Here is a 20,601-nt window from a genome sequence, read left to right as displayed (position 1 = left end):
GGGCTGCTATAACAAAGTACCACACACTGGGTGGTTTAAAACAACAGACGCTTACTCCCTCACAATTCTGAAGGCTAGAAGTCCAAAATCAAGGGGTTGGCATGACACGCTGTCACAGACTCTAGGGGAGGACCCTTCCAGGCCTCTTCCCAGCTTCCGGGGGCCGCGCAATCCCTGGTCTTCCTTCACTTAGGCAACACAACTCCAGCTCCCTCCTCCGCCTTCGCTCCGCCATCTTCCTCCTGTGAGGATCCATGGCCAAGTCTCCCTCTCCGAATAAAAACACCAGTCACTGGATTAGGGTTCACCTGAACCAAATAAATCATTTTAACCTGATTACATCTGTAGAGACCCTGTTTCCAAATACGTTCACATTTACAGGTACTAGACTGCAGGTTCAGACTTTAAGGTATCTTTTTTGGAGTTACATTCCCACCAATAACAGATGCCCTACAATTGTATCTTGTTTGGCACTTTTCAGAGTTACACTCAATCCCCGTGGGAAGCAGTTTTATAATATCTGGCCAAGAACACACATTTTGGTGCAGATCTGAGTGGAGGTCCTGCCTCTTCTTTTGGACAACTGACTTCAGCTCTCTAAACTTCAGTTCTCACATATGTAAAGTGGGAAAAGTAAGCCTACCTACCCCATGGTGGCTACATGTGAGGTATTTAGCACAGGACCTGGCACATGGGGCATACTCCGTAAAACAATAGGCCTCCTAGTTATGCAAGCAGACCCTTTTCTTTTTTTCCTTCTGCCCTTGCACATAGTCACATGGATTTGGAGCAGAGAATGTCATCGGACTTGTGAGTCCCACCTGAATACTCACATACACAGGCCAACCCACTGTTACCACCTTAATCCCTCTGGACTAGAAGATGTCAAGTCAACTCAAGATTTATTCGTGAGACAAGTTGAGCTTTCTTTTTCCTGTGTCCCTCCTTGTCTCAGTCCCATCTGTTTGCCAAGCTTAATGTGGCATAGGGGAAATGCTAAGAAAACAAACTTTTGCCATCCTCAGTGGGGTGCTCCTCTGCACACAGCTCCCTCCTCCCCTCTCCACTTTCTGTTTCTTTTGTAAACAGCCAAATTCCACCCCCTCCCAGGGTGGGACAGAAGTCCCCTGGCTTGAGTTTCTGCTGATTTCATGCTCTTTGATGCTGGCATGGCTCTGAAGTAGCGGCTGGTAAAGAGAAACCACCATTTGTTGTTGAAAAAAAAAAAAGAAAGAAAGAAAAGAAAAGAAAAAGAGAAAAACCCTGCTCTTTTATCTCTGTCCCCCTCTAAATTGCAGAAAGGTGGTATTGTGGAGAGACAGAACAAGTGGGATTTTATCTTCCTGCCCCTGCCAGGCAGCCATGTGAGCATCAAAGCTCTCAGGGCCCTCGGAGTGGTGGGAGGGAGATAATGTGAGCAGAGACAAAGGTGCTCCCAGGGAGCTGGGCTGCTTTTGATGGTGGCTGGGCAGGAAAGAGCAGGAGCTCCAAGTTTTAGCATGGACAGGGAGGCTCCAAGAGGCCTGAAGTGAAACTGATGACACCACTCTGTGGTGTTGGGAACAAGATGCTCTCTTTCCATTCAAAATGCTGGCGGCTGGCTGGGCACGGTGGCTACGCCTGTAATCCCAGCACTTTGGGAGGCCGAGGTGGGCAGATCACCTGAGGGCAGGAGTTCAAGGCCAGCCTGACCAACATGGTAAAACTCTGTCTACAAAAATACAAAAATTAGCAGGGCATGATGGCGGGTGCCTGCAATCCTAGCTACTAGGGAGGCTGAGGCAGGAGAATCGCTTGAACCCGGGAGGCAGAGGTTGCAGTGAGCCTAGATTGTGCCATTGCCCTCCAGCCTGGGCGACAGATCTAGACTCCATCTAAAAAAAAAAAAAAAACAAAACCGAAAAGCAAACAAAAACAAAAACAAAATGCTGGCTGCCTACTGAATAGGGTAACAATGAGAGGCACGATAATATTAATAATTGCCATAGCCATCATTCTTTTTCTGGGCATGCAGAAGTACTTTACATACATAGTTTCACTGAGTCTTCATCGCAACCTTATGTTATAGTAATTGCTATCTTCATTCTGCATAGAGAAAAGGAGCCCTAAAGAGGCCCTGAGGTCACACAGAAGCAGGATTTAAACCCAGGTCTGCTGACACCAAGTTTTCTCTTAACCACTAAGCTCTATGGTCTAAGAAATGTTTCTTTTCTCTTGAGCCTGGGAGATGGAGTTTGCATTCAGCTGAGATTGTGCCATTGCGCTCCAGCCTGGGCTGCAGAGTGAGACCCTGTCTCACACACAAAAAGGAAAGTTTTCTTTTTTTCAACTTTTTCATTTGAAATACACATAACACAAAATTTACCATCGTAACCATTTTAAATTGTACAGTTCAGTGGTATGAATACATTCATAATATTGTATATCCATCACCAACATCCATCTTCAGAACCCTTTTCATCTTGTAAAACTGAAACTCTATACTCATTAAAAAATATTCTGGGCATGGTGGCTCATGCTTGTAATTCCAGCACTTTGGGAGGCCAAGGTGGGAGGATTGCTTGAGCCAGGAGGTTGAGGCTGCAGTGAGCCGTGATTGAGTCATTGCAGTCCAGCTTGGGTGACAGAGTGAGACACTGTCTAAAAAAAAAAAAAAAAAAAGAAAAAGGAATAGCTCACCATTCCTCCCTCTCCCCAGTCCCTGGCAATCACCATTTCACATTGTCTCTCTGATTTTGACTACTCTAAGTGTCTCATATAAGTGGAATTATACAGCATTTGTCATTTTGTGACAGGATTACTTTACTTAGCATAATGTCCTCAAAGTTCATCTATGGTGTGGTATATGTCAGAATTTCATTCTTTTTTTTTTTTTTTTTTTTTTTTGAGACGGAGTCTCGCCCAGGCTGGAGTGCAGTGGCCGGATCTCAGCTCACTGCAAGCTCCGCCTCCCAGGTTTACGCCATTCTCCTGCCTCAGCCTCCCGAATTTCATTCTTTTTTAAGGCTGAATAATATTCCATTTTATGGCTATAACCTATTTTGTTTATCTGTTAACCCATTGATAGACACCCAGGTTACTGTCGTGTTTTAGTTATTGCAAATATTGCTGCTGTAGACATGGTTGTATAAATATCTCTTTGAGATCCTGCACTCAATTCTTTTGGGTATATACCCAGAAGTGGAATTGCTGGATCACATAGTGATTCTACTTTTAGGGGAACCACCACACTGTTTTACTTAGTCACTGTACCATTTTATTAAAAGTAATTGCAGTTTTTGCCATTGCATTCAGTGGCAAAACCACAGTTACTTTTGTGCCAACCTAATACATTCCCACCACCAGTGTACAAGGCTTCCAGTTTCTCCATGTCATCACCAACACTTGTTATTTTCAATTTTTTTTGATAGTAGTCATTGTAATGGGTGTGAGGTGGTGGTATCTTGTAGTTTTGATTTTCATTTCCCTAATGATTAGTGTTGTTGAGCATCTTTTCCTGTGCTTATTGGCCATTTGTATATGTTCTTTGAAGAAATGTCTATTCAAATCATTTTCTCTTTTTTCTTTCTTTTTTTTTTGAGACAGAGTCTCACTCTGTTCCTCAGGCTGGAGTGCAGTGGTTTGATCTCTGCTCATTGTAGCCTCTACCTCCTGGGCTCAAGCGATCCTCCTACCTCAGCCTCCCAGGTAGCTGGGACTATAGGCATGCACCAACACACCTGGCTCATTTTCCTATTTTTTGTAGAGATGGGGTTTTCCCATGTTGCCCAGGCTGGTCTTGAACTCCTGGCTTAAGTGATCCATTGGCCTCAAGTGATCTCTCCCAAAGTGGTGGGATTACAGGCATGAGCCACCTTTACAGGCGTGCCCAGCCTTTTTGCCCAATTTTTAAATCAGGTTGTTTGTTGTTGTTAAGTTTTGGAAATTCTGTATATATTTTAGATATTAATCCCTTATCAGATATATGATTTGCAAATATTTTCTCCCATTCTGTGGGTTACCTTTTTGCTCTGTTAATACTGTCTTTTGATGCACACATATTTAACATTTTCATGAAGTTCAATTTGTCTGTTTTTTTTCTTTTGTTGCCTGTGCCTTTGGAGTCATATCCAAAAAAGTTGTTGCCAGATCCAATGTCATGTAGCTTTTGGCTTTCTTCTAAGAGATTTATAGTGTTAGGTCTTATATTCAGGTGTTTGATCAAATTTGAGTTAACTTTTTTATATGGTGTTAGATAAGGGTCCAACTTCATTCTTTCACATCTGGATATCCAGTTTTCCTAGCACTATTTGTTAAAAAGACTGTGCTTTCCCTGTTGAATAATATTGGCATCTATGTCAAAAATAATTTGGCTGTATGTGAGAGGGTTTATTTCTGGGCTCTCCATTCTATTCCTTTGGTGTATATGTCTGTCTTTATGCCAGTATTATGCTATTTTGGTTACTGTTGTTTTGTAGTATGTTTTGAAATCAGGAAGTATGAGTCCTCCAGCTTTTTTTTTTTTTTTTCCCTCAAAATTGTTTTGGCTATTCAGAGTCCCTTCAGATTCCATATGAATTTTAGAATGGAACTTTCTATTTCTGCAAAAACCTCACAAGGATTTGGATAGAGAATGCAGTGAATTTGTGGATCACTTTGGGTACCATTGACATCTTAACAATATTAAGTCTTCCAGTCCATGAATATAAGATATGCTTTCATTTACTTATGTCTTTTTTTTTTTTTTGAGATGGAGTCTCACTCTGTCACCCGGGCTGGAGTGCAGTGGCACCATCTCGGCTCACTGCAACCTCCGTCTCCCCAGTTCAAGTGATTCTGCTGCCTCAGCCTCTCAAGTAGCTGGGATTACTGGCGCCCACCACCACGCCCAGCTAATTTTTGTATTTTTAGTAGAGACGGAGTTTCACCATGTTGGTCAGGCTGGTCTCAGTCTCCTGACCTCAGGCGACCCACCTGTCTCAGCCTCCCAAAGTTCAGGGATTATAGGCATGAGCCACTGCGCCTGGCCTTACTTATGTCTTCTTTACTTTCTTTCATTAATGTTTTGTAGTTTTCATTGTACATGTCTTTCACCTTCTTGGTTAAGTTCATTCCCAGGTTTACTTTTTTTTCTGATGCTATTGTAAATGAAATTGTTTTGTAATTTTCTTTTCAGATTGTTAATTGTTAGTGTATAGAAATGCAACTGGTTTCTATGTGTTGACTTTTTAACCTGCCACTTTGTTGAATTAATTTATGAGCTCCAACAGGGTGTTTTTTTTTTTTTTTTTCTGGTGTGGAATCTTTTTAACTTTTTTACACTTAAGATCATATTATCTGCAAACAGAAATAATTTATACCTCTTCCTTTCCAACTTGGATGTCTTTTATTTCTTTTTCTTGCCTAATTACTCTGGTTAGAACCCCTAGTACTAGGTTGGACAGAAGTGGAGAGAATGGGCATTTCGTTTTTGTTTTTGTTTTTGTTTTGAGATGGAGTCTCACTCTGTCACCCAGGCTACAGTGTAGTAGTATGATCTTGGCTCACTGCAACCTCTGCCTCCTGGGTTCAAGTGATTCTTCTGCCTTAGCCTCTGGAGTAGCTGGGATTACAGGTGCATGCTATCATGCCTGGCTAAGTTTTGTATTTTTAGTAGAGACGGGGTTTCACCATGGTGGCCAGGCTGGTCTTGAACTTCTGACCTCAGGTTATCCACCCGCCTTGGCCTCCCAAAGTGCTGGGATTATAGGCAGGAGCCACTGCACCCAGCTGAGAATGAGCATTTTTTTTTTTTTTTTTTTTTTTTTTACCTCATCTTAGGGAAAAAGCTTTTTGACTTTCACCACAGAGTATGATGGTTGCTATAGATTTTTCATATATGGATTTTAGTATGTTGAGGTAGCTTTTTTCTGTTTTTGGTTTGTTGAGTGTTTTTATCATGAAAAGGTGGTGAATTTTGTTAAATGCTTTTTCTGCATCAATTGAGATGATCGTGTAGTTCTTTAACCCTTTCATTCTGTTAATGGGTATATTACATTGATTGATTTTCTCTCTTTTTTTGAGACACAGGGTCTCACTGTGTGGCCCAGATTGGAGTGAAGTGGCACAATCATAGCTCACTACAGGCTCAACATCCCAGGCTTAAGTGATCTTTCCACCTCAGCCTACTGACCAGCTGGGACTATAGCTGTGTGCTACCATGCCCAGCTTTTTTTTTTTTTTTTTTTTTGAGACGGAGTCTTGCTGTGTTGCCCAGGCTGGAGTGCAGTGGCATGATCTTGGCTCACTACAACCTCTGCCTCCTGGGTTCAAGCGATTGTTCTGCCTCAGCCTCCTGAGTCTGGGATTACGGTCACCTGCCACCATACCTGGCTCATTTTTTTTTTTTTTTTTTAGATGGAGTTTCACTCTTGCTGCCCAGGCTAGAGTGCAATGGCATGATCTCGGCTCACTGCAACCTCTGTCTCCCAGGTTTAAGTGAGTCTCCTGCCTCAGCCTCCCAAGTAGCAGGGATTACAGGTGCCTGCCACCATGCCCGGCTAATTTTTTTTATTTTTAGTAGGGATGGGGTTTCATCATATTGGCTAGGCTGGCCTTGAACTCATGACCTCAGGTGATCCACCTACCCCAGCCTCCCAAAGTGCTGGGATTACAGGTGTGAGCCACCACACCCGGCCATACCTGGCTAATTTTTTTTGGGTATTTTTTTTTTTTTTTTTTTTGAGACGGAGTCTCGCTGTGTCTCCCAGGCTGGAGTGCAGTGGCGTGATCTCGGCTCACTGCAAGCTCCGCCTCCCGGGTTCACGCCATTCTCCCGCCTCAGCCTCCCAAGTAGCTGGGACTACAGGCGCCCGCTACCACGCCCGGCTAGTTTTTTGTATTTTTAGTAGAGACGGGGTTTCACCATGTTAGCCAGGATAGTCTCGATCTCCTGACCTCGTGATCCACCCGCCTCAGCCTCCCAAAGTGCTGGGATTATAGGCTTGAGCCACGGCGCCCGGCCTTTTTTGGGTATTTTTAGTAGAGATGGGTTTCACCATGTTGGCCAGGCTGATTTCAAACTCCTGACTTCAAGTGATCCGCCTTCCTTGGCCTCCCAAAGTGCTGGGATTACAGGCATGAGCCACCAGGCGCGGCGATGCCCAGCTAATTTTTTAACTTATGTAGAGATAGGATCTTGTTATGTTGCCCAGGCTGAATGCCAGAGCTCAAGTGATTTGCCTGCCTTGGTATCCCAAAGTTTTGGGATTACAGGCGTGAACCACTGTGCTCAGCCAATTCATTTTTGTATGTTGAACTGCCCCTGCATTCCAGGAATAAATCCTACTTGCTCATAGGGTATAATCCTTCTACTGTGCTGCTAAATTCAGTTTGCTAATATTTTGCTGAGGATTTTTGCACACACATTCATAAGGGATATCGATCTGTAGTCTAGTGTTTTTGGTTTTGGTATTAGGGTAATGCTGGTCTCATAGAATGATTTAGGAAGTGTTTTCTCCTCTTTAATTTTTAAAGAAAAGTTTGAGAAGGATTGGTATTAGTTGTTGAAATGTTTGGTAGAATTTACTAGTGAAGCCAACAGGTCCAGGACCTTTCTTTGTTGGGAGATGTTTGATTACTGATTCAGTCTCCTTACTAGTTATCAGTCTATTCATATTTTCTGTCTCCTCCAGATTTAGTTTTAGTGAGTTTTGTGTTTCTCGTAATCTTTCCATTTTATCCAGGTTATCCTATTTGTTGACATACAGTTGTTCACAGTACTCTCTTACAATCCTTTTTATTTCCATAGAGTTGGTAGTAATTTCCCCATTTTCATTTTTGATCTTAGTAAGTTGAGTCTTCTCTTTTTTTAAGCCCATCTAGTTACAGGTTTGTCAATTTTGTCCATCTTTTCAAAGAGCCAACTTTCGCTTTTATTAATTTTCCCTTTTGTTTTCCTATTTTCTATTTCATTAATCTCTATTCTTATCTTTATTATTCTCTTCCTTCTGCTAGCATTAGGTTTAGTTTGTTCTTTTTTTTTTCTAGTTTCTTTTTTTTTTTTGAGACGGAGTCTTGCTCTGTCGCCCAGGCTGGAGTTCAGTGGCGCAATCTCGGCTCACTGCAAGCTCCGTCTCCCGGGTTCACGCCATTCTCCTGCCTCAGCCTCCCGAGTAGCTGGGACTATGGCGCCTGCCACCTCTCCCGGCTAAGTTTTTTTGTATTTTTAGTAGAGACGGAGTTTCACCATGTTAGCCAGGATGGTCTCCATCTCCTGACCTCATGATCAGCCCGCCTCGGCCTCTCAAAGTGCTGGGATTACAGGCATGAGCCACTGTGCCTGGCCGTTTTTTTTCCTAGTTTCTTATTTATAAAGTTAGGTTGTTGATTTGAGATCTTTCTTGTTTCTAAATTTAAACATTTGTAGCTATAATTTTTTCTTGTAGCACTGCTTTTGCTATGTCCTGTAAGTTTTGGTTGGTTGTGTTTTTGTTTTTGTTCTTCTGTAGTTTCAAATTTTTGTTGCAATTTTGTCTTCAATCTATTTGGTTTTTCATTTTTTTTTTTTTTTTTACTGTATTTATTTTAAATTTTATGTATTTTTTAAAAATAGAGGTGGTGTCTCACTATGTTGCCCAGGCTGGTCTTGAACTCCTGGGGTCAAGCAATTCACTTATCTTGGACTCCCAAAGTGCTGGGATTATAGGCTTGAGCCACTGCACCTGGTCTTTTGATTATTGATGCATTGTTGAATTTCCACAAACTTGGGAATTTTCCAGTTTTACTTCTGTTACTGATTTCTAACTTCATCCTATTGTGCTTAGAGAAGATGCTTTATATAATATCTGTCTTTTTTTTTTTTTTTTTTTTTTTTTGAGATGAGGTTTCACTCTTGTTGCCCAGGCTGGAGTGCAATGGCATGATCTGGGATCACGGCAACCTCTACCTCCCGGGTTCAAGCGATTCTCCTGCCTCAGCCTCTCAAGTAGCTGGGATTATAGGCATTCACCACCATGCCTGGCTAATTTTGTATTTTTAGTGGAGACGGGTTTTCTCCATGTTGGTCAGGCTGGTCTCGAACTCCCAACCTCGGGTGATCCGCCCACCTCGGCGTCCCAAAGTGCTGGGATTACAGGTGTGAGCCTCTGCGCCAGGCCTATAATATCTTTCTTTTAAAATGTGTTGAGACTTAATTTGTGGCCTAACGTATAGTCTATTCTGGAAAATGTCTCGTACACTTCAGAAGAATGTGTAATATGCTCTTGTGTGGAGTGTTCTGTATATGTCTATTAGCTCTAGTTGCTTTATTATGTTGTTTAAGTCCTCTCTCTCCTTACTTATCTTCTGTGTGGTTGTTCTATCCATCACTATTATTGTTATTGAGACAGGGTCTTGCTCTGTTGCATAGGCTGGAGTGCCATGGCACGATCACAGCTCACTACAGCCTTGACCTCCTGGGCTCAAGCAATCCTCCCACCTCAGCCTCCTGAGTAGCTGGGACTACAGGCATGTGCCATCATGCCCAGGTAATTTTTTGTTTTTTGTTTTTTTTTTTTTTGGTAGAGATGGGGTGTCAGCATTTTCCCAGGCTGGTCTCAAACTCCTGGGCTTAAGCAGTCCTCCCACCTTTGCCTCCCAGAGTGCTAGAATTACAGGTGTGAGCCACTGTGCCTGGCCATGTTACTAAAACTTTCTGAATCTCAGATTTTTATCTATAAAATGAGAATGTCCACAGACATAGGACTGTTGTAAAGATGAAATTAAATGAACTATTTGTAGCAGGTAAGATAGTTTTGGCTATAAGAAACAGAAAACTCGTCTCAAAATTTACTTCAATGTGAAAATTCACTATCCCACTTATTAAAAAGTCCCAAGGAAGACCAATTCCAGTCTTGGTTAGTCCAAAAATGTTATCTTGGTTGGCTCAAAAATGTTACCAAGAATCCAGAATCTTCTTTCTTCTCTGCCATGTTTGGTGTGACAAATTTTGTCCTTAGCCAAGCCAGCTGCTCTCATGATCACAAAATGACTGCTGTAATTCCAGACATCACATGTAGATGCAAAAAAAGAGTGTGCTTTTTCTCATCTCTCTCTCTTTCCATGAGGGCCATTGGCATTCATCTACACTCTCAGATGTCTCTACTAACATAGGCTTCATCAGAGGCATCACATAGCATTTTTAAGAGCATAAACCCTTTCCTTTCGGAATCTCTTCTTCTGCTCCCACCTCCCAGCCATGTTATACAGTCATATCTAATTAATCACTGGCAAGAGGACTAGAACCACCCTGCAGACCTCAGACCAATCAGGTTTTACTGCTGGGGAAACTTGGGAGAGAGTCCCCCTTTCACGACACTTGTGGGGAAATGTGAATGCTACTAGTTCAACACTGGACATACTGTACCACAGAAGGAGGGGAGATCTGTTGGGTAGGCACTTACAAAAATATCCTGTGATCCTTTTGTAGTTCATAAGCATGACAATTGGGTTTTCATGCTCATGTGTGAGCTGCACCTCCCTTAAACCTTGTTATGATGCTGACACATGACTCGTCTGACATGAACTTTCAAAAAAACTCTAAAAAAGAAAAAAAAAAGAATAAAATAAATAAATAAGAATAAATTAATAGGAGTAAAATAAAATAATAATAAAATAAAATAAAATTGTAAAGATCCTGCAGAGTATGTGCCAAGTGCCCTGCATAGAGCCTGGCAGTTGTGTGGGCTCCGATCTCTTCCATTCATTTGTATGAATGAGGAGAGGTGGCCCATTTTGATTAGTTAAGTTTCCAATTATGTGTTGTTTTAAAAAAGATATATTGTGATGCCTTCATGAAACTCAAAAACTCAATGAAAAAAGAGCAAGGCTGGAAACCCTGTAAACCAGGTCCCAGGCCAGTTTTTTCAAGAGGGTCGTATAAGCATTTTATTATTTATTTATTTATTTATTTATTTATTTTTGGAGACGAAGTCTCGCTCAGTCGCCCAGGCTGGAGTGCAGTGGCGCGATCTCTGTTCACTGCAAGCTCCGCCTCCTGGGTTCACGCCATTCTCCTGCCTCAGCCTCCCGAGTAGCTGGGACTACAGGCGCCCACCACTATGCCCGGCTAATTATTTTTGTATTTTTAGTAGAGACGGGGTTTCACCGTGTTAACCAGGATAGTCTCCATCTCCTGATGTCGTGATCTGCCCGTCTTGGCCTCCCAAAGTGCTGGGATTACAGGTGTGAGCCACCGTGCCCGGCCTATTTATTTATTTTAAAGACAGGGTCTCGCTATGGGGTATCACTATGCTGCCTAGGTTGGTCTTGAACTCCCAGGCTGAAGCAGTTCTCCTGCCTCAGTCTCCCAAGTAGCTGGGACAACAGGTGTGCACCACTGCACCCAATGGTTTTGTAAGCCTTGACTCCATAAAACAACTTTAGTTACTTAAAAGTACTTGGTGATATACGAGTAAATAAGCATCGTTTTCAAATATGACATTCCAGGCAAGTTCTTGGTTGTATAACCAATGTTTTCAATGAAATTCCAGGAAAATTAAGTCCCAAATATGTCCTAATTGCATCTATGGAAATGACTATATTGGTATGAAAAGAAGAATATTCATTAAGAGTTTCCAGATTCTGAGGGGTTAGGCAGGAAGAATATGATATCATTTACAAATGTTTAATTTCCATTTACAAAAACAGAGTTTACTAAATTGTTATGGGTTATAGTTAAAAGAAAAAAGAAAGGGCTTCTGTATATATCCAGAAAATAGCATACTGAAACATCAATAATCTTACAGTTGCAGACGCTGAAGAAGAAGAAGAATTTTGTAAAAAGAAAAAGAAAAAAATCAATAATACCCCCACTCCCCCATAAACTACAATCATTCCTCATCAGTTCACTTAGTCCTATGTAATTAATTCTTGTTTCACTGGATCTTGGGTTAGCATTTTCCTGACTCCATTTGTTTCTTGCCTAGAGTTCTGGAAATCCTTACTCAGCTTGCTGGTATGGTCTCAAAATTGTTTAAGTGATGCCATTAGCAGCACATAACCCAAAATACCCAGCATAGTCCTTTTCCATGGGTCTCTGAGACAGTCCTTTGCTGAAGAGGAAACATTTTCAAGGAAGCATCAGAGTAAAACAAAAACTACCTCTAGATGACAAAAGGCTTAAAATACTGTGCTTAATTTATTACTGATAATTTTCAAAAGCAAAAGTTCTGATAAGAATTTATTCCAATAAAAATGCAACTGATAAGATTTGGTTGCTTCCGTGGCATGCCAAAAAGAAAATAAAGTCAATTCAAAAAAATTTTAGATGAAATAATTATAAACATAATGATTAGCCCTATTTTCAAAGAAGACAGGCCAGGTACAGTGGCTCACGCTTGTAACCCCAGCACTTTGAGAGGCTGAGGCAGGTGGATCACCTGAGGTCAGGAGTTCGAGACCAGCCTGGCCAACATGGTGAAACCTTGTCTCCACTAAAAATACAAAAAATTAGCTGGGCGTGGTGGTGGGCACCTGTAATCCCAGCTACTCAGGAGGCTGAGGCAGGAGAATCTCCTGAACCCAGGAGGCGGAGGTTGCAATGAGCCAAGATCGTGCCATTGGGCTCCAGCCTGGGCGACAAGAGCAAAACTGCATCTTAAAACAACAACAACAACAACAACAACAACAACAACAACAACAACTTATAATGATTAGCTCTATTTTTAAAGAAGACCGGCCAGGATCGGTGGCTCACACTTGTAATCCCAGCACTTTGGGAGGCTGAGGCAGGCAAATCACCTGAGGTCAGTAGTTTGCGACCAGCCTGGCCAACATGGCAAAATCCTGTCTCTACTAAAAATACAAAAAAATTAGCCAGGTGTAGTGGCGCACGCCTGTAATCCCAGCTACTCGGGAGGCTGAGGCAGGAGAATTGCTTGAACCTGGAAGGCGGAGGTTTGAAAGAGCCAAGATCTCACCACTGCACTCCAGCCTGGGCGACAGATGGAGATTCTGTCTCAAAGCAATAACAACAGCAACAAAAGAAGACAGTGAACATTATATCTAATTTGTAAAAATGGATGAACATAAACTTTCCAGAGAAAAATATCTTAAGATATAATGTAATAATGCTGAAACATATTATAACATGAATTTGCTAAGTAAGAATATAACAAAAATATATCAAGAATATCAAGTAAAGAGAGTCCGTGGTCCTCAGTAGCTCTTAGACATGTGTTTATTAGTAAAATTCTGTAAGTGATGTCAATCCCCAGTTGAAAACCACTGCCCTAGACGGTACTAGATTCAAATTAAATAAGTAAAGCTGTGATCAAGTTAACACTTCAAAAACAACTGAAATTGGGCCAGGCACAGTGGCTCTCATCTCTAATTCCAGCACTTTGGGAGGCTGAGGCAGGATGATCACTTGAACCCAGGAGTTTGAGGCCATCATGGATGACAGAGTGAGACCCCATTTCTATTAAAAAAACAAAAAACAAAAAACAAAAAACTGAAATCATGAATGATAACACTATAGTGTCATTGTCTAACATGGCAAAGCAGCACTAGGGCCCTAATAAGGAGAAATGTGTCATGGACGGCGATGACACTTCTAATCTCTGGAAAATTCCCATATAGCATACAGTTTCTGAAATATACTAAGAACATGTAACCTATACCAATTTAACCTAGGGAAGGCTAAGCATCTCTTCTGATTTCACAAGTCTTTCATGTGGTTCATCAATAGTAATCCAGCAAGTAAACCTAATTATTTCTAACATCTCTCTTTTCAAAAGGCTAAATAATAAGTCTTTGCGATTTTCCAGGGGCCCACTAGGAAATCTCAAAATAGTTTTAGTAGCAAAAAAAATCCTGAAAGCTTCATTTTATTTTATATTCAGAGTTCCATTTTAGGGAGGCAAAAACCAGACACTGTCAGGCGATTTGAACACTTATGACAGGAATCAGATCTAGGTGTCTAAAAAACTATTTGGGGGCTGGGTACAGTGGCTGACACCTGTAATTTTGCACTTTGGGAGGCTGAGGCTGGTGGATCACCCGAGGTCAGGAGTTTGAGACCAGGCTGGCCAACATGGGGATGAAACCCCATCTCTACTAAAAATACAAAAATTAGGCAGGCATGGTGGCATGTGCCTGTAATTCTAGCTACTGGGGAGGCTGAGGCAGAAAAATCACTTGAACCGGGGAGGTGAAGGTTGGAGTGAGCCGAGAATGTGCCACTGCACTCCAGCCTGGGCAACAAAGCGAGACTCCGTCTCAAAACAAACAAACAAAAAACAAACCCAAAACAAAACAAAAACTAAAACAAAACTCTTTGGCTCCTCATTTCTAAGTGACAATAAAGTATTTAGAAAGTAAACATAGAAAGTAATGTGACTGTAAGGAGCCTTAGATCTTTCCTAAGTGAGAAATTTTTGTTTTCTTAAATAGTCAAGGACATAATAATAATAAAGTCAGCATAAACCACTGAAGGTTATTCCAGTAAAACACAGAATCTTTGCTGTCTAGGTCGATTACGTAAGAAAAACAAAAAGCCCTTCATCTTGTAGATGAAGGCAATAAACAGTAACCAAGGGAACAAGCCTGTCAAAACTGAGCAAAGTTTGTCAGATTTCATAGCCTTTCAGACTCATTGTTTGCACAAGCCATAACCCCGAGGCAAACAAAATTGTGAGAATAATGAATCAATGAAACAAAGATTTATATTTTCTATAAACTTAAGTATTAAGTAGAAGTAATGGTAGCTTGTTCAATCAAGAAACCTGTTTAAGAACATGCCCAAATAGAATTAAAATACTAGCAAGTATTATATTTAATGCTGATAAATCAGAATTTATCTAGCTAATCTGATTATCAGCTAATCTGTAGCTGTTTTTATTAAAGCAAAATTATTTAACTAGTCTTGGTTGCTGAAGATTTACCTAAATTATGTGAATTTGAAATCTTAAAACATTTCCATGTTACTTTCTATAAAAATTACATTGAAAGTATTAGAAGTTCGGTTTCCTTATTTTCTAGCAATTCTAGGAACAATTAATAAAAGCACTTGTTTGTCTCTATAAGCTAATCAGAATAGAGCTCCTTTAATTTCAGAGATTATCTAACCCAATTTATTAATATCAACAAGAGGTGAAAATTATTATGTAAGACTTAAAGGCCTTTCTGAATTACAGAAACATAAGCGTGGGAACAAACAGAAGGAGCTTATAGTTTTAATTCTAGATTTTCGGTCATGAGTCAAAGTAAACATACATTTATAAAACTCGCCAAAGAGCTTTTTTACTAGTAGGTATCGAAGGGGACCAGAATATGTCACCCCAGAATATGCTATTTTGGCATAAGGATTATTTTGAGCTGAAGATAATTGAAAAATAGCGGATGCAGGAAAAAGCTCCCTTCTGTTTAAAAGCAGGACATACACGTCCCTTTTTTGTAAAGTTGTCTCCCTCTTCTATATAAGGAAGAGAACTACTGGAGACAATGCTTATCCCTGGAGACTCATCTGTATAACAAACCGTACTAAACAACCTTACTTGCCATACATTTCCTAATTTCCTACTCACCTTACCATAATCATTTTACACCCCCCCACCCTCCAAGAAACCAAAAGGCACCCCCTTTCCTTGGTCTAATCTCTTCTCCACACCTTATCTTTCTTGTTAAGATGATAAATAAGCTCCAGATTCTAGCTGGCTGGTGGCTCATGCCTGTAATCCCAGCACTTTGGGAGGCCAAGGGGGGCAGATCACCTGAGGTCAGGAGTTCAAGACCAGCCTGGCCAACATGGTGAAACCCCATCTCTACTAAAAACACACAAAAAATTAACTGGGCATGGTGGCAGGCGCCTGTAATCCCAGCTACTTGGGAGGCTGAGGCAGGAGAATCACTTGAACCTGGGAGGCGGAGGTTGCAATGAGCCAAGATTGCACCACTACACTCCAGCCTGGGCAACAGAGCAAGACTCTGTCTCAAAAAACAAAAAAAGGAAAAAAAAGCAAATTCTAGCCATTTCCTCAAGCCCCATTTGTTTGTGAAATCCTATGTGTGCCAATATACTTAATTAAATTTGTTTTTCTCTTGTTAATCTGTCTTTTGTCAGATTGTTTAATTTGTGGGGTCCCAGCCATTGAACTTAGGAGACAGGAGGAAAATTTTTTCCTCCCTTGCAATTTAAACTCTTAATGATTTGCATTCCAAATATAAAAGTGAACAAACAGAAAAGACTAACAAACTAGATTCTCTGTCATTTCTCACCCAGCAGAAACAAGTTCTATGTAAACTCCTAATTCATTTGCAGAGATCCTCAAATGATCTGATCATAAAACCAAATTCCATCTGGGCACCATGGCTCACGCCTATAATCCCAGCACTTTGGGAGGCCGAGGCAGGCGGATTACGAAGTCAGGAGTTTGAGACCAGCCTGGCCAACATAGTGAAACCCTGTCTCTACTAAAAATACAAAAAATTAGCTGAGCGTGGTGGCACGCACCTGTAATCCTAGTTACTCAGGAGGCTGAGGCAGGAGAATCACTTGAACCCAGGAGGCGGAGGTTGCAGTGAGCCGAGATCACACTATTGCACTCCACCCAGGCAACAGTGTGAGGCTCTGACTCAAAAACAAGCAACAAACAAACAAACAAAACAACCAATTTCCCAGCCAAAAAGGCAAACAAACTAAATTCTCTGGAGCCTTTCACCCAACAGAGACTAGATCTCTATGCAACATTTACAAAGATCATTAAATGGTCAGACCATAAAACTAATTCTCAATGGAGAATAATTTACTGGCTATAAACAAACCAAAACCAAAATTAGTAAGGGCAAAATAAAATTAGAAAAACAGAGTCAGCAAAATTCGATGGCTCACTTTGTGTTACTTGACCTCATGAATCAAGAAAAGGTATTTCTGTGCTTCCACTGCCCATGTGGTGCACTTCTCTGTGGATGAAATCTACCTGGCTCTGGTCAGGAAATCCACAGGGCATCTTGGTGAATCCTCCAAAACTGTTAAAAGATAACTTTCAGAAAAAGGTATTAGGTTGGTGCAAAAGTAATTGCGGTTTGGATCACTACTTTTAATGGCAAAAACCACAATAACTTTTTCCCCAACCTAATAAAATCATGACTCTTCTATAGATATAAAAATGAACATGTGCTAAAAAATTTATTTTGCTCATATGATACTACGGAATAAGACACATGTTATAACTGGTGTATTTGTTTGCTTGGGATGCCATAGCAAGGTATGACAAACTGGGTGGCTTAAACAACAGAAATTTGTTCTCTCACAGTTCTCGTGGCTGGAAGTTTGAAATCAAGGTGTTGGTAGGATTGGTTCCTTCTGGGGGCTTTGAGGAGAATCTGTTTTGTGCATCTCTCCCAGTTTCTGGTGGTTTGGTGGCAATCCTCTCTGTTCCTTAGCTTGGAGACATTACCCTATCTCTCACTTCCTCTTCACATGGCATTCTTTTGTGTATGCATAAAGAGGAAGGTAATTTGTCTCTGTGTCTAAATTACCTTTTATTTTTCTTAAGGACACAGTCATATTATATCAGGGCCCACTCTCATGGCCTCATCTTGATCATCTGCAAAGACGATCCAGATAAGCTCACATTCCCAGGTGCTGGGGGTTGGGACATATCTTCAGTATTTTTGGGAGAAGGGGACACAATTCAACCCATAACAGCTGGTTCAAAGGAAAAGTCAAAACAGCACAAGTTTTTTTTTATTACGAGTAAAGGAATGCTGAGATGAATTGCAAATGGAGGCAAAACTGTTTTATCCATTGGTGAAGGCTAGGGCCAGGGGGAGTCAATTAAATCACTCCCAGACAGGACGGAAGTTATATATCTATCAGTTACCTACAACTTACAAAGATTTACAAAGTAGCTCTAAGACAATAAACAGGGCTAGAATCTCATAACCCAGAAGGGTATGCATAAGTGATGCATTGTTTTCTATTAAAACGTATTTTTTTCGATGCAACTATTAATCCGTTTATTTTCTTTCCATGGATTAAGTGGTCCGAAAATCTGCTCTGCATTAAGTGGTCCTGAAGTCTCATGTGCGTGATTCATTTTCTTGGCAAACTTATCGCCGCTCCAATTTCTAGCCCTGCTTCCTATAACACTGGGAGGGAGGTTTGGCTGTGTTTTCCTCAGTGGGGTTGTTGGATGCTTGAGGAGAGCAGTTCCCTCTGTCTAACAAGGTGTTGCAGATGCTCTCTGTTTATTCCCTGCTTCGTCTCCTCAGGCAGGTAGGAAACTAGGCTTAGATAAATAAAGGAGAAGGCCAGGTGCGGTGGCTCACGCCTGTAATCCCAACACTTTGGGAGGCTGAGGCAGGCGGATCATCTGAGGTTAGGAGTTCAGGATCAGCCCGGCCAAAATGGTGAAACACTGTCTCTACTAAAAATACAAAAATTAGCTGGGCATGATGGCAGGTGCCTGCAATCCCAGCTACTCAGGAGGCTGAGGCAGGAGAATCACTTGAACCTGGGAGGTGGAGGTTGCAGTGAGCCAAGATGGTGCCATTGCACTCCAGCCTGGGTGACAGAATGAGACCCCAACTCAAAATAAATAAATAAATAAATAAATAAATAATCACTAAAGGTTACCAGATCATTATGACAGCTACAGGAGCTGCAATTTCAGAATGCAGTAAGCCCTTTTCAGCACTATTTATTTATTTGTATTGTCTAACACTTTCTTTTATTATTGCTTTGTGTTTCCCAGAAGAGTAGAGGCCTGGTGAGGGGAGGTAGCAGAGTCTTCTTGTTGATAAATCTATGCCCAGCTCCCAGATGGCCAGGAAGGGGCCACCAGCTCTGGGCTGCTGCCCTGCACCCGAGCTTCTCAGGTGTTCCTTGGATCTCACTTGGGTCAGCACTTTATTTACAACTCTCAGTCCTCATACCTCAGCCTCCAAAATGCATATGGTATATCATTTTATGTCATTTGCTGGGCCTGTTGAAATTCTTCACAGTTATGTGGGCAGGAGGGAAAAGGGTTGATACAGAAACAGGTATGCAAAGTGCCTATATCTTTAAAAATTAAAACACACTTTGGGAGGCCAAGGCGGGTGGACCACTTGAGGTCAGGAGTTGGAGATCAGCCTGACCAACATGGTGAAACCCTGTCTCTACTAAAAATACAAAAATTGGCCAGGTGTGATGGTGGGCACCTATAATCCCAGTTAGGAGGCTGAGGCAGGAGAATTGCTTGAACCCGGGAGGGGGAGGTGGCAGTGAGCCAAGATCATGCCACTGCACTCTAGCCTGGGTGACAAAGTGAGACTGTCTCAAAAATAAAATAAAATAAAATAAATAAAAAATAAAACACAAGCATGAACTTTGTAAGAAAGCGTTTTGGGGATTTATAGATTCAGAGCCTCAATAAGGAAATGTCTTTCTCCCTGATAAAAATAACTTTGGGAAAGATAAATTTAGGAATTCTCTTCCCCATGATTCAGATTCCTGACATTCTTTGGTATTTTCACTATATAGTTGCCTTTTTTTTTTCTGTATTACTTTTTTCCAGAAAGAGAAAATCTTACTGGAGAATGCCATGCCAAGCCTGAGAATGTTGAGTATCCTAGGCCAAGCTCAGTAGGTCAAAGAGCTTTCCAGCAGGAAATTCTTCTGTCTGTAATAATTGAGGCCAGTTTCATGGGATGAGGCTGACAATCTGCAGGGAGGCAAGGAGGGTCCTTTTGGCTTTTTATTTTTTCATCCAGCTCTCTGGTTTACTCCCCCTTATTTAAGCTTTTAGCAGCTTCCTAGGCACCACTCTGCCTGGAAGTTTTCCAGGTGGATGTCCTACCCTAAATTCTCTTTTGTCATCGGCCTCTTCAGGCAGAACCCATGCTGTAATGCCTGGGAGGTCCTTGCTATTTTCTTTCCTGTCTCTGGGTGAACTCATGTCACATGTTCCAAGAGAAAACACAAGAGAGATAGGGTTCTTTCCATTTGTAAATTCCAGGCCTGCTTTCTCTCAGGCTTTTCAATTTCTTTTGAGACTTGGTGTGTGTGGTTTTGCCCAAGCGATGCATCACCTGGAACCCATGCACTTATGTCTCTCAGGAGCTCCACGCTCTTTCTCTGTCTTTGCCAGTTCCCCTCACCTGTCCCTTCTTTTTTAACTTTCTCCCATTTATTAAGTGCTGATTGTATGACCTGCACTTTGGTAAGCTCTTTAATGCATTATTTTTATCTCACCTTCCAAGCAACTCTATGGGATAGGGACAATGATTCCCAGTTTGCAGTTGAGAAAACAAGGTTTAGGGCAGTTAAATGACCTGCCCATGGTCACATGGCTAAGCTGAAGAGTCAGGATTTAAATCTAGGCCTAAGTGACTGAAAAGCTGGTATGGTTTACTGTTTGTTTATGTGCCATGGGGGAGAAACATCTGTTATGACACTCTAGAAACAAAATACTGAATTAATATACAGTCATGTGTTGCTTAACAATGGAGATATATTCTGAGAAGTGCATGATTGTGTGAATATCATAGAATATACTTAGACAAACCTAGATGCTATAGCCCACTACACACCCAGACCACATGGTATAGCCTATCGTTCTCAGACTACAAACCTGTACAGCATGTTACTGTACTGAATACTGTAGGCAACTGTAACAC

General features: G+C 41.4%; 1 long non-coding RNA gene and 2 other non-coding genes across 3 annotated transcripts in view; 2 read left to right on the top strand and 1 right to left on the bottom strand.

The window, feature by feature from the left end:
- Nucleotides 1–20,601, top strand: part of LOC123567566 (uncharacterized) — a 111,132-nt gene that overhangs the window by 9,049 nt on the left and 81,482 nt on the right. The window lies entirely within an intron of this gene.
- LOC123567783 (small nucleolar RNA SNORD74) lies at nt 10,052–10,131 on the bottom strand. Its single transcript, XR_006690886.1, has one exon. It is a non-coding gene; the product is annotated as a small nucleolar RNA SNORD74 (small nucleolar RNA).
- Nucleotides 10,415–10,518, top strand: LOC123567805 (small nucleolar RNA U13). Its single transcript, XR_006690907.1, has one exon. It is a non-coding gene; the product is annotated as a small nucleolar RNA U13 (small nucleolar RNA).

This window comes from Macaca fascicularis, chromosome 11 (assembly GCF_037993035.2).
Source record: "Macaca fascicularis isolate 582-1 chromosome 11, T2T-MFA8v1.1".
Classification (NCBI taxonomy): Eukaryota; Metazoa; Chordata; class Mammalia; order Primates; family Cercopithecidae; genus Macaca; species Macaca fascicularis.
This window is presented reverse-complemented; position numbering and strand designations above follow the sequence as displayed.